The following is a 14,240-nucleotide window of genomic DNA, read 5'->3' on the forward strand; positions in this document are numbered from 1 at the left end:
CAGATCGACGTGGTCTTCAATATGGTGGCAGATGATATTTTAGTCGACTAAAGGGTGACTAAAGTCGTTCAACTGATTAAATCCTGGACAGTGTTGGTATTGATTTCGACCTTTGCCACTGAACAACGAGTCAGAACTGCGGTCCGAGATTCTCAGAGCAATTCTGCTGATCAGGTAAACCTGAGTGGGACCTTGAAGTGACAATATAGGACAAATCAACACATTTATTTCTAAGTTTAATTCATTTACAAATTAAATGAAAATACATTTAAATAATGTCATGCTTGGAAATTATTGAATTGCCACACATAGCACTTATGACATCATTGACTTCTTTACTATCACAGGTTTAGCATTTGTTTCATAAATACATATATGTGCAAAACTGTAATATGCAGACCTTTATAATGAACAGTATGAAAAAGAAAGCTCATTCGAGGGGTGTTTAGAGTGAACAAACAGCTGGACCATGAGGTTTTAAGCATCTGGTATGTCCCCATAAACCCATCAAAATATACTCTAGTAAAACAGAAACTTACAATTGGCATTACAATATGTTGCAACATGTGCAGGGCCTCTAACTTGTTCCCAATTAAAACTAAAAAGCATCAAGAAGGTCCAAGGACCTTACAAAGTCCCAAAAAAGAAGAAAAGAAAATAAGGCATTGATTAGCTGGAACAAGTGCCTTTGGTTGAACCAATGGGGGAGACAGCCTCCTGCAACAGAGAACGCAAATAAATCATAAACAGTTAAACATGAGATGGACAATATATGTGTCAATAATAGTATATGATAAATGTATAATAAAATACTGTTAAACTATTAGTTTATAATATACAGTAAAGCCCTATTCGGATGGGATTAGCTTTACAAGGGTTGATGGAGGAATGTAATTTTACCACAGGATATCTACTATAATAATGGCCAGTTCGCACGGGATAAGATATCTCAGTAAAACTAGCAGAAGTGTGAGGGGTAACTCAATTTACACACTTATAACTTGTCCCACCGTCAAGAACGCAACTGAATATGCTTCTTCAAGCGTCTCCATAGTTGAAAAACCGTGGAAAACTACTTTTAAACAGGAAACGGCAGAATATTTATGTGCATATTTACAACGGGTCTATTCACACAGGATTAGCCGTAATCTTTACTGACATTGTCCGTGATGATTACTGAGATGGCATATTTGGACGGGACTAAAATCACTGAGAAGCTCTGGTAATAATTACTTTACCCCATCTCTCCATGTTAAACTAATCCAGTCCGAATAGGGCTTAACAGTATAGTACATAGGACAGTGTATAGACCATGTAGTTCATTTGTACCTCACATGCTATCTTTTCAGTACTGGAAATACTGCTAATAACTTTTTATGTGTCAACAATAGATTATTAACCTGGTGACCTGGAGGCGAGCCCAGCGAGACGTCTGTCTGGACAAGCCAGAACGTCTCCTGGATGAGCATCACTCTGCGAACACGGTGCTTCAGCTGCTCTCTCGATACATGGAGACGCACCATGTCTTCATCGCGTCAGTCCTTTGCCCTTGATGAGCAGCTCCAGGTCTGTTGTAGGCCAGCACCGCTCCTGCTAGAGCAGATTTGAAGACTGCATACTTGGAGTGGCTGTCTGTGTGAATGACTGCATCAAATCGATATAAGGAAACCTGTTGTTGGTGGTTTTGTTTTTCTTTTTGTTTGTTCAGGATGGTGAGTTTTTGTTTGTTTAGTTATATTAGAATAGAGGGAAAGTCTAGGTAAGTAAGCTGACCCGGAAGACCCTTTTGTGTTTGTTATTTTTCTCGGGAGTTAGGAAAGTTTTAACTGAGTTGTAGTTTAGATTAGTTAGCTCACCAGTCCTTAACTTTTGTATGTTTATATTTCCCTTGTTTGTTTGTTTTGTTGTATGGTTGTAATAATGCATAATCATATCATGCTGTGATCATGTTAATAATTCAAAACATTACTAAACTGAAAGGCTATACCTTCAAAGGAGGCGAGAGCTTCCACCAGCAGAGCGTCATCCGCCCAAACGCCATCACCTTTGGACCCTGATGAGCACGAGCCGGCCCTGTCCTGTGGAGGTTTCTGTGAAGTATAGTTGAATTTCAGCCACCAAGTTTGTATTAAGTTTTGCACTGTGATTTCTACTAAAGGCACCTTTAGCAACTTGGCTCTTTGTTGAGAATGTACCGCCTGAAGCGCTTCAGTGACTTGGCGGTGATGTCCTCCTCCTTCATCACCAGTGCGCCTCCTGTGCCAGTTTTCACTCATGGTCGGTCCCAGCTTGCGGGTCAGCCTGAAGGGTTTTGTGCATGCTGTACCACTGCCACATCTTCAGGAACTGCTGTTGGTGGATTACTGGTGTGACGTCTCAAGGTACACTGAAATTTAAATACATGTGTCGACAAGTTCGTGCTGATGAGCCACCACCAAATAATTCATACACATAATATTCCGTCTTTTAAAATGTTAGCGAGTGTAAATGTCAGCAGTATCAGATTGGATACTCGGATAATACTCGGATAAACGAGTTTACTGAATCAGTAAGTCGGTCTGCTATTTTATTCCAACTAGATTATTATATTCCATCCATCCATCTTCTACCGCTTATCCGGGGCCGGGTCGCGGGGGCAGCAGTCTAAGCAGGGATGCCCAGACTTCCCTCTCCTTAGACACTTCCTCCAGCTCTTCCGGGGGGACACCGAGGCGTTCCCAGGCCAGCCGGGAGACACAGTCTCTCCAGCATGTCCTAGGTCTTCCCCGGGGTCTCCTCCTGGTGGGACATGCCCGGAACGCCTTCCCGCCAAGATTATTATATTATACAGAATATTTAGTTGTGCTTCCCCAAAAAATGCCCATTTAGTAGTGTGAAAGTTGTAACTTAGTGCTTTACGTGAAAACTAAGTTGTAGCCACTGTGATGCAACCGGTCCAGAATAAAAAAACTGAATAAAATAACATTGTCAGAGGGACTAAACTTTTATACAAAATATTTACAAACTTTTAAATAGTTTATTAAAAGTCACCAGTTCTAATGTTATTTTAGTAATTTATAATTTGACAATAAACGTCTAAATCCTTTTGAGGAAATAAAACCTTCAAATCGGCCTATTCAGTTTGTATTGTCATGTACTAGAGGTCCGTTTTCTCCATATTAGGATTGTTCCGCGTTCAGCGCTGTGATTGGTGGTCCAGCGTGGCAACAAGAGACTAATTTCAATTGACAGGACAATTGACCAATCATATCGCTCCTCTAAATGGGTGGGGCTTGATATCACTAAGTTTATGACAAGATCCGCCCGCTGTGAGGAACTCGATCGGGGAAAAAACATTTATAAAATAGATAACGCTATGAAAACTGCAGGCAACATTGAGGATGACATCTTTGCTTATTTATTATGCACGCCGTTTTCAAGATTGACGATTAACTTAATCTTTTCTTTAACTTTTAAAGGAAGACCTAAGTTACTCAAGAGCTTAATTTTGTGCTGAAAGCCAAAGCTTTTTAAAGCATTTCAACCACAGCCGTTATAAGCGATTCCACTGGATCACAGCATCAGCCAAGAAGCTAAAGCTTTCCTGCTGGAGGTGTTTGCTGTTTGGGTAAGTTATTTATAATATGTTGCGTGACTAATTTTATTCTGGCTGGCAATGTTTTATATGTCCAGCTTTAGTTGAGAAGAAAACGTTTATATTGCAGAATTACTGGTCAGTCTGTAAATTTACTAGCTTAGCAAGCATGCACATTTGCTGCAATTCTGCACAAGTTAATTCCCCCCCAAATCATAATACGGTCTGTTAAATGCAGTTAATCGGCTGCTGTGCCAGTCTAATGATATTATCAACATATGTGGAAGTGTCTGTCACTAATGTGTTTTGGTCTTATTGCTGTCATGATGCGTCGGCTTACATTAAATTTAGTTGGTTTTGTTGCCAGTTGTCGCCATATTCCGCTGAAACGACGCATCGATTATGTGATGATGCAAGTCTTTGTGATGATGATTTGAATTGTATTACTTGTTAAATTTTGTCTCCAACTCTCTGTAATGCTGGCATTTCTTGTCAAAGGTAACATGCAGTATTATAGAAGAGGACACGTTAAGCTGGGCTGATTTTAGGCTGAGTACTTTTTCCCCGAGGGCAGAGGGTGAGAAGGCCAAGGTTAAAGAGTCGCGGTTCGCTACACATTATTGTAGAAGCAACATGTTGATGTTTGCGCTCGCTAACGATTTGTCAAGAGACCTTATGCGCCACTCGCAGCAAGAAACTGAGCATTTCTATGGTATCGCTGTCGAAGAGGATTTACTTATTTATATAGAGCAGGGGTGCCCAACCCTGCTCCTGCCGATCGACTGTCCTGCACAGTTCATCTCCATTCTCCAACCCTAATCAAACACACCTGAAGCAACCAATTAAGGTCTTCAGGATCACTTGAAAATTAAAGGCAGATGTGTTTGTTTAGGGTTGGAGATAGGGATGGGCGATACCAGACTTTTTTAATTCGATACGATACCGATATTTTTTGGTACAATTTTAACGATACCGATACCGCTTTTTTTTTTTAATTGTACATGTGAATTTTACTTTTATAACGTCAATTTTTAGTCAAATTTGATCATTACACTTACATGCAAATTACATCCACATGACACAAACTGGCCATTAATACATTTATTACAAAAGCAAATTTTACAACAAATAAACATGTTTAAAACAATACAGTTTTTTACAAAATAATATTGATTAAATAAAATATACATCAGAACATAAATATTAATAAAATAAAATAGCAACAACATAAATTGTGCATATTTGCACTTTTTAAACATTTCTTGCTTTTAAACAGGCCATTTTTTCTTCATTTTCAACTTCATACATATTTTTCCTATTTAGCAATATTCAGATAGACATTTAAAGGGTTAGTTCACCCAAAAATGAAAATTCTGTCAGTAATTACTCACCCTCATGTTGTTCCAACCGCGTAAGACCTTCGTTCATCTTTGGAACACAAATTAAGATATTTTTGATGAAATCTGAGTGCTGGATCACTTCTCCATAGGCTGCTAGGTGGCCCAAACTTGCTGGCCCAGAAAAGTTATTAAAGAGATCGTTAATATAGTCCAAGTGGCTCAATCTTAAGTATATCAAGCGACGAGAATACTTTTTGTGCGCAAAAACAAACAAAAAGAACGACTTTCCGGCTCTCATTGAAACTGAATGGCTTCCGGCCACTTTGACGCTCTCGCCGCCGGCGGTGTGAACGCTTAGAAACGTTAGAAAACAACCTCTCTGCTGGAACAGAGGTTGCGACAATTCCAAGGTATTTTTTTGCGAGGTTGCTGAGCAGGGATGGAAATTAGCACCCGCCACCAGCCAAATGCGGGTGATTTTGTGTTGTGGCGGGTAAACTCGCTTCACCTACCGGCCACCGTGGCGGGTAAATAAAAATATACTGTTTCACACAGACGGCGGACACTTTTAGAGGACATAAGTGTACGCTCAAATAAAGTCTTTCACCTCAGAAAAACGGACTTTCTTGTCCTGTCACGTCAGCTGTTATCCTGTTCTCGTAGCGAACACTCTTCAATTGCACGCGCATCCGGCGGCGCGCGCTGTGTATCCCCTCACTGTATATAAAGTGCAAAATAAACTACGAGCATGCAACGCCGTTACGTTGTAAATTACACAAAATAAAAGTAATGCAGGGATGATTTTCATACTATTCACCAGGAGCAGTTTCCATGGTTCATTAACAGTTATTGTTAATATTGTGTATTCACCATGGTAACTGTCGTTTCCATATTAAAGGAGCATTTCACCCATGGGAACATTGATCTTTATTGAAAGTGGGTCATATATGTAGTCGAAATGTAAAATAAATTTTGAATTTGGTGCCTTCTTGACCGAGTAAAGAAAGAAAGTAACTTCAGGACGCATTTGTATGAAAGACAACAACTCCCACAATGCACCACATTGCACAGCTGCGCAAGCCACTCCCACTAATCCAGAACAGCATATGAATCACTCATCCATCCATAAGGCTAGCTACCACCGGAGCTTGAAATTCATTTCACACAAAATGTCTAACGTTAGTTAGTTGGCGAACTCATTAATGAATTACTCCTCATTTGTATTTCTTTCGAAGTGGTGAATTATTGCATGGTTACGTTACCGGGATGTTCAGTCAGATGCGGTGCGAAACTAGGATGGTTCACAACACAAACGTCCGTGTCCTCGTCTGATTCAGAGATTTCGTCCAGGAGAAATTGGCATCGTTTAAATTCTTTGCCACAGTCGGACTCTATCTCTGTGTTCGTAGCGGTTCGTAGTTGCATAGTGAGATCACCGGCGCCACCAGTCCGCCCCCAGCTTGAGCCAGTCTGGGCTTCTCGTCCGCGACAGGCAGGTCTTCTGCCTCGGCTGCTCTTCGCTATGCGGCTTGTAAAGGTAGCCACAAACACCTGATTCGAGCATCAGACTTCCGAAATCCTCTTCTTCTACATCATATTGAGTAACGTTACCCTCCGCTATTGTCATATCTTCACAGCTTGCTCCACAGTGCCTGTTAGCTTAGCTTCCAAACAAGATGGAGGATATTGCTTTTAGTTTCAGAAAGTGAAGTCCCACCCACTGATCTGTAATAGGCCTGTAGCGTGAGCGGGTCCCGCCCCCTGGAATAATGAGGAGCTAGTGTTTGTAGTCTCTACACTTTTCAATGAAATGTGACTTCCTGCTTATTATGACGCAAAATGATGATTTTTACGTCATAATAAGCAGGAAGTAAAACACTTAAATCCTTATTTCTCCCATCTCAGGGAAAAATTAATGAAAAATCCACGTTTATTATAATATATGACTGGGTTTCTAACAATACAAAGCTTAATGCAAATGGGTGAAGTGTCCCTTTAACCCCAAAATGCCACTTTATTTTTCTTTGTGTTATTTTTTATATTTTGAAATGACTGTAGTGGCTCATACCAACATTGTATTAACAAAAACTAGTTTGGGACTGCTATTTAATAGCTTTCGCATAGGCCTAATGTTTATTTATTAGTACTAGTCTTTACCATTAGTCATATTCTTACAATTCATGTTAAGTAAAGGGGGACAGTACTTGTGTGTGTGGAAATAGCCGGTTTCAATAAAACTACTTGTGACATGTCATATTTGGCTTTGACTTTGACTGAACATTTGCTCTCACTTTGCGGAAAAAATATTGGGATATATATATCGATATTCAGTCTAAATAATCGGGATATGACTTTTGGTCCATATCGCCCAGCCCTAGTTTCATTGTTGGGACTAAAAACCTAAAACTGGAAGCCATAAAAGACCACGAATCATTCAAATGCCACATCCAGGTAAAAAAGAGAAATATATATAAGAGAGAAAGAGAAAATGTCAGTATTTCATTGAGACTTGAGATTAAATAAACTGCTTAAGTATTGTAGATCTTGTAGTATTAATTTTCACATGCAGTTACACATTGTCGGTTAAAAACAAGAAAGTGGCTGGTAAAAACATTGAGTGGCTGGTAGATTTTGAAATCCACCAGCCACAGTGGCCGGTGGACAAAAAAGTTAATTTCCATCCCTGTTGCTGAGTAGTGGAAATGTGCTCTAATTTTTTTTCCTACCTGGTAACTGGATAGGGTCTGCCTCCCTGAAAACTCTCCTGCAACGTCTTTTGTCGGACAGGGGGTGGAGCGGGAGACTGGGCACTGTTGGCAGCTTGTTTTTGTTCAGCCTCTTTATACGTTTCAGGGTGTGTTTTAAAATGTTTAAAGAGGTTGCTTGTGTTGCTGCTGTGTGAAACTGTCTTGTCACAAATACTGCATCTTGCAATATTTTTGTCTGCCGTTGAAAAGTAGCACCACACCACACTTTGCTTTCTTTCTGCCATAGTACCATTCTGTTTATGCGGAAGTGTGCAACTAGTGTGCGATACGTGCCGTGTACATGACGTGTACGTGTGGGCAGGGCACGTCGCTCGCTTCTCTCACGGGCCAGCTAAATGTGTCAGGGAGGGGTGTTTTCTATTTAGCACAAACCTTAAAAAGAAGTACCAAAAACACTTAGTGATGCAGAAATTATTAATATAATTTTAATATCGATATTTTTGTAGAGGTATCGATACCAAGTAAGTATCTTGTGAGTATCGATATATCGATACTGCAGCATCGATCTGCCCATCCCTAGTTGGAGATGAACTGTGCAGTACAGTCGATCGGCAGGAGCAGGGTTGGGCACCCCTGATATAGAATTACCGAAAGTTATCATGAGCATTGTAATGTTTGAACAGTCTAGCCTGGAAAGTAAGGGTTTGGTGGGACTCTGAATGAGCCAAGTGGAATGGATTTGAGCATCAGTGTGGAAATCAACGCTGTAGCTAAAACGTGGAATGGAGTTTAATTTATCAGGGCATTCCTCAAGTGGAATGGATTTGACTGACGGCGCTCTGAAAAGTGAACAGACATATGTGCTGAATCAGAGACTGTAAAAGGGAGTGGGTCCAATATTATTGGTCTTAAAAAGTAGGTGGGTCTTGTCCCACCCATATACAGTGGTTCCGACGCCCATGCTTTAAAGTGGCGCTATGCAGTTTTGGCAATTTAGCTAGGTTTATACTCGACGCGTCCGCACGAGCACGAAGGTGCGCGCGGCAAAAATTACGTCATTGCGGTGTGGCCGGTCGTGCGCGTTGGGTGTGCACGACTTTTTTTGTAAAGCCTTGTTTATACTTTCGCCTAGCTCCGCAGCACAACAACACTCGTCTCATTCGTGGAGGTGGAAAAACAAGTTCTTTGTGACATGCAAGATTTATTGTATTAAAATTTAAATGCAAAAGAAAAGGCATGAGAGTCGACTGTTTTTGTCAATTTTTTAAGTTTTAATTTAAAATGTTTGCGATTTTAATACAAGTACATGGTTAAATGTTTTACCACTTGTTTGAGCAACTTAATATATAAATCTATATAGAAGTAGCCTAAAGCCCTATTCGCACGGGATTAGTATTACCCCTGGACCTCTGTAATTAAGAAATTACCCCCTGACGTCTGTGTTTTTGGTGGCTCATTCACACGGGCAAATAAATGTTGGTAATTCCCTCGAGTTTACGGACTTTACAGCGTGCGCCCACCCATTCACACTTCACTAGCTGAACGTGCTGAAACGAAGATCGCGCTGCAGTATTGCAATAAAAAAAAAGAACTTATTTAAAACCAATTTATTAGAGAAATATATTATATATATATATTATAGAATATTGTATTATTGTATAAATATATAATATATCTTCTTTTTCTTTTATTCTTTGTCCATATTTACAACAAGCCTGCCTGAAGAAGGTATTATAAATACCGAAACGTCGCGATAGGCTTGTTTTTCTATTCATTTTATTTGGTTTATTTCATTTTGTATAATTTTTACTCTTTCACACTTTGATTTCTTGAGATACTTACAGGATGGACGTCTTTAGAGGCCGTGTGAGACAAAGAAATGCTCCACGATACAGACTACTAAGTTACACTACCACAAAAAGCATCCAAACTTTCCAAAAGAGCTTCCATGTTGCGCCAAAATGATTAATTTGACGTTTCCATGACAAAGGTCCGAGTTGAGCTTCCGGATCATGTCTTTACTGTAGTTTGTTTTCTCTTTTGCAGCACTTCATAGTTTTTATTGGAGAAAAACTATAATCGGATTGGAGTAGAGCATATCGAGAGATTTTATTGTTAATATAGTTTTAATACAGACGTAAAATGGACTGTTTAACGGCCCATAATGGTTATTACGTTCTTTAGGAAACGATAGGCTCACAGAAAAACAGCCCAAATCACAGACATGGGGATTCGCACGGGACTGGTATTATCAGAGGACCCCTGTGTTGGCCGAAATACGGTAGGTAATTTTCTGGGGAATTTTTACAGACATTTTTGCAGACATGGCAGATTCGCACGGGATAAAAATCACAGACGACCTCTGCGATTATTACAAATTACCGGAGGTCCCTAGGTAATACTAATCCCGTGCGAATAGGGCTTAATACATTAAATAATACGTTGTTTAAATTGTTTAAATGTGAATACTTCTATTAAAGTGTATATGTGTACAAAGAGAATCGCAATGCTGACAACTTTTTTTAATTAAAGTTGCTGATAACTTCTGGATAAAAAAAAAAAAAAGGAAAAAAAGTGAGTATGTGTTTGTGGTACAGTTCAGCCGTGCAAATGCAGCATGTGAAAGCACTACAGCGCGTGCTGCTCCACTGAGTATGTGTGAAACGGGCGTTAGAATAGATTTTGATGATGAACCATGTGTAGTTAAGTGGTGTCTCACCGTGGTTGAGAATGATGTTCCCTTCAGTGGCGCCCCTACAGGGAACGTGTAGAACTCATACTTACCTGGCAGGGGAGACACCATGATCATGAAGGTGGTTCACCCAGGGCGAGGCTCAGCCATTGCACTCCGGTTGTGCTGACCCCTGCGAATTCCCCAAATGTGGGAATCTCGACTGCATAATTTCTGGTAGTGGGGGACTGCGTTCGCGCTCTCCCCTGATTTACTGGTACAATAATAGAAATGAAATGTGCACATTTTCTAAGTAGTTACTTCATTTATTTGAAGGCTGTGATGCTCTCAAAATTCATCTTTCTCTTTAATTTATGAATTGGTACAGTAGTATCTCTGACATGGACTTGATGACACAGTGGATTATTCAATTAAACACGAATCAAGATAATAATAAAAAAACAAAACATTCAAAGCAGAAGGGGCAGGAAGTAAATATGTTTCTCTGATAAAGAAGGTGCTTAAGAGTTTTTCTTAATATATGGTCACATTTTTTAAATCTAGTGTGACCCCACTAGGGTTGGGTATCGATTGGGTTTTTTACAATACTGGTGCCAAATCAATACTTTTAAAACAGTACCAGTGCCTGAACCGATGCTTTAAAAAAACAAAGAGCCACAAAATGACAGTGGGTAACATTAAAGAACGACTTTTTTTTTTATTGAACAACATATTAAAAGTTTAATTATATACTTAAGGATATATCTATCTATCTTGTTTAACATTTAAGGGTATTTCCCATGAATGGCGTCAGTGCATTAAATCAATGCCATTGATCTCTAAGAAGTGAAGCTTAATTTAGCGTTGCCCATTGCTGCTCAGCCGAGCCATGTCAAGTCACAGTACAGATTGTATCAAAGCAGCTTCACAGTAGTGTTGGGCAGAGGTGGGTAGAGTATCCAAAAACTGTACTCAAGTAAAAGTACAAGTACTTATAGAAATATTTACTCACAGTAAAAGTAAAAGTAATAATCTTAATAGTTACTTGAGTAAGAGTAAAAAAGTATCCAATGAAAAAACTATATATATATATGAAGACTTCATGATGCAAAAGCCTCTGAGTGCCATCTGAAATTTTCTTCTAAAACAAGCATTTTTAACAAGCTCGTATATTTAAGTTCAGTAATTTCACTTTAATGACAATTAATAGGTACTTTTCATTGCCATTTAAGTGAAATAACTGAACATAAACATACAAGCTTGATAAAAATGCTATTTTAGAAGAAAATTTCAGATGGTAGGCTACTTAGAGGCTTTTGCCTCTGATATATATATATATATATATATATATATTTATTTATTTAAATAAATAAAAAAATCTAAATATCATTTATATATATATATATATATATATATATATATATAAAAATATATATATAAATATATAAATATAAATATATATATATATATATATATATATATATATATATATATATATATATATATATATATATATATATATATATATATATAAATGATATTTAGATTTTTTTATTTATTTAAATGACTATTCTTATCATAAGTAGATAGGCTATCTTTGCAACAAAAACAGAAGAGAGACTAGCATTATTTCTGCCATCTGTATAGCCCGAAAATCATTGCCTGTCCTTTGGTTTGTATAATAGTAACTTATACAACTACATTTGGATTATTAGACAATGTCGAAATAAAGTGAATCTGCAGAGTGTTGCATTCAAAGGCATGTAATTGACACAGAGAAGAAAGAGTTAAAACTCTTAACGTGCTCACGCTCATGACTGCTATTGAACATCTGAACAAAAAAAACAAAACAAAAAAAAGATATCCAAAATATAATCAAATGTATATTTCTGCAAGCATGTTTAAACTGGTTAACTGTGTCTACGGCAGGCAAAGGCATTCGTTATCAAGTCGAGTTCGCACACCACTGCGCAACAATACACACAAACTACCGCGGGATGACTGGTGTTCATAAACTGTGAACAATGGTAGCTTTATTTTTAATGTATAAATTAATGTATATGTCCAAAAAACGGGTAATGTCATACTTTCTAGTAGTGCTATCGTGGCGTAATAATCTGTTATCTGTTAAAAAAGATACAGTGCGCTTGGAATAAACTACGCATTTAACAACACATATTGCATTAAAATAAAGTAACGAGAGGAACGTCGCCCAACGTAACGAAGTAAAAGTACAGTTTTTTTCATTAGAAATGTACTCGAGTTAAAGTAAAAGTACCCACATTCAAATCTACTCTTAAAAGTACAATTTTTCCAAAAAAGTACTCAAGTAAATGTAACGAAGTAAATGTACTTCGTTACTACCCACCTCTGGTGTTGGGCGATATGCTCCATTTTCATATCGTCCTGTCGTTAGCCTGTGAGATCGGCGATACAAGATATTATCTTGAGGGGGGCGGGGCAAACTTATTTGATTATTAACTTGCTTATTAAGTTGGCTTGAGAAAGCCAACTTACTGAAATCCTATTTAAACTTATTATTAAGTTGGCTTGAGAAAGCCAACTTACTGATATTGTATTTAAACTTATTCTTCTTCTTTTTCTGACCGCAAATTTTTAGACACTAACTCCTTCTAGACCGTTCAAGCTACATACTCCAAAACTCGGGTCAGACCTTCAGACTGTTCTGACTTAGTGTGCTATATCTTTTCAGACTGGTTTGAGTTACGGTTTTCTTAAAAATTAATATTAAAAATCATAAAAACCCCATTGACTTTCATTGCAGACTGCTCAAATTGAGCCAAGACTACGGTGGCCCATTAGTGCACAAACCAAAAACTCAAATCTAAATTCTCTGAAGCCCTAGACTCAATTAAACTACCATTCAATGTACTTATAAACATCTATCTATCTATCTATCTATCTATCTATCTATCTATCTATCTATCTATCTATCTATCTATCTTTCTTTCTAACCAACTAATCCACCGTTCTTTCTTTCTTTCTTTCTTTCTTTCTTTCTTTCTTTCTTTCTTTCTTTCTTTCTAACCAACTAATCCACCGTTCATTCTTTCTTTCTTTCTAACCAACTAATCCACCGTTCTTTCTTTCTTTCTTTCTTTCTTTCTTTCTTTCTTTCTTTCTTTCTAACCAACTAATCCACCGTTCATTCTTTCTTTCTTTCTTTCTTTCTTTCTTTCTTTCTTTCTTTCTTTCTTTCTTTCTTTCTTTCTTTCTTTCTAACCAACTAATCCACCGTTCTTTCTTTCTTTCTTTCTTTCTTTCTAACCAACTAATCCACCGTTCTTTCTTTCTTTCTTTCTTTCTTTCTTTCTTTCTTTCTTTCTTTCTAACCAACTAATCCACCGTTCTTTCTTTCTTTCTTTCTTTCTTTCTTTCTAACCAACTAATCCACCGTTCATTCTTTCTTTCTTTCTAACCAACTAATCCACCGTTCATTCTTTCTTTCTTTCTAACCAACTAATCCACCGTTCATTCTTTCTTTCTTTCTTTCTTTCTTTCTTTCTTTCTTTCTTTCTTTCTTTCTTTCTTTCTTTCTTTCTTTCTTTCTTTCTTTCTTTCTTTCTTTCTTTCTTTCTTTCTTTCTTTCTTTCTTTCTAACCAACTAATCCACCGTTCTTTCTTTCTTTCTTTCTAACCAACTAATCCACCGTTCTTTCTTTCTTTCTTTCTTTCTTTCTAACCAACTAATCCACCGTTCTTTCTTTCTTTCTTTCTTTCTTTCTTTCTTTCTTTCTTTCTTTCTTTCTTTCTTTCTTTCTTTCTAACCAACTAATCCACCGTTCTTTCTTTCTTTCTTTCTTTCTTTCTTTCTTTCTTTCTTTCTTTCTTTCTAACCAACTAATCCACCGTTCATTCTTTCTTTCTTTCTTTCTAACCAACTAATCCACCGTTCATTCTTTCTTTCTTTCTAACCAACTAATCCA

At 37.8% G+C, this 14,240-nt stretch overlaps 2 long non-coding RNA genes across 2 annotated transcripts in view; one reads left to right on the forward strand and one right to left on the reverse strand.

Annotated features, from left to right (window-relative positions):
- Positions 1-315: 315 nt before the first annotated feature.
- LOC311287120 lies at positions 316-1,435 on the reverse strand. Its single transcript, XR_014626691.1, has 2 exons — positions 1,401-1,435; positions 316-717 (listed from the first exon to the last, which is right to left on the reverse strand). It is a non-coding gene; the product is annotated as an uncharacterized lncRNA (long non-coding RNA).
- Positions 1,436-3,184: 1,749 nt separating this feature from the next.
- LOC311287794 overlaps positions 3,185-14,240 on the forward strand; it is a 55,026-nt gene continuing 43,970 nt past the window's right edge. The window contains exon 1 of the long non-coding RNA XR_014626804.1: positions 3,185-3,607. This is a non-coding gene — a long non-coding RNA (uncharacterized lncRNA). The remainder of the gene's footprint in view (positions 3,608-14,240) is intronic.

The sequence above is a fragment of the Rutilus rutilus genome (assembly GCF_951802725.1).
Source record: "Rutilus rutilus genome assembly, chromosome: 3".
NCBI lineage: Eukaryota > Metazoa > Chordata > Actinopteri > Cypriniformes > Leuciscidae > Rutilus > Rutilus rutilus.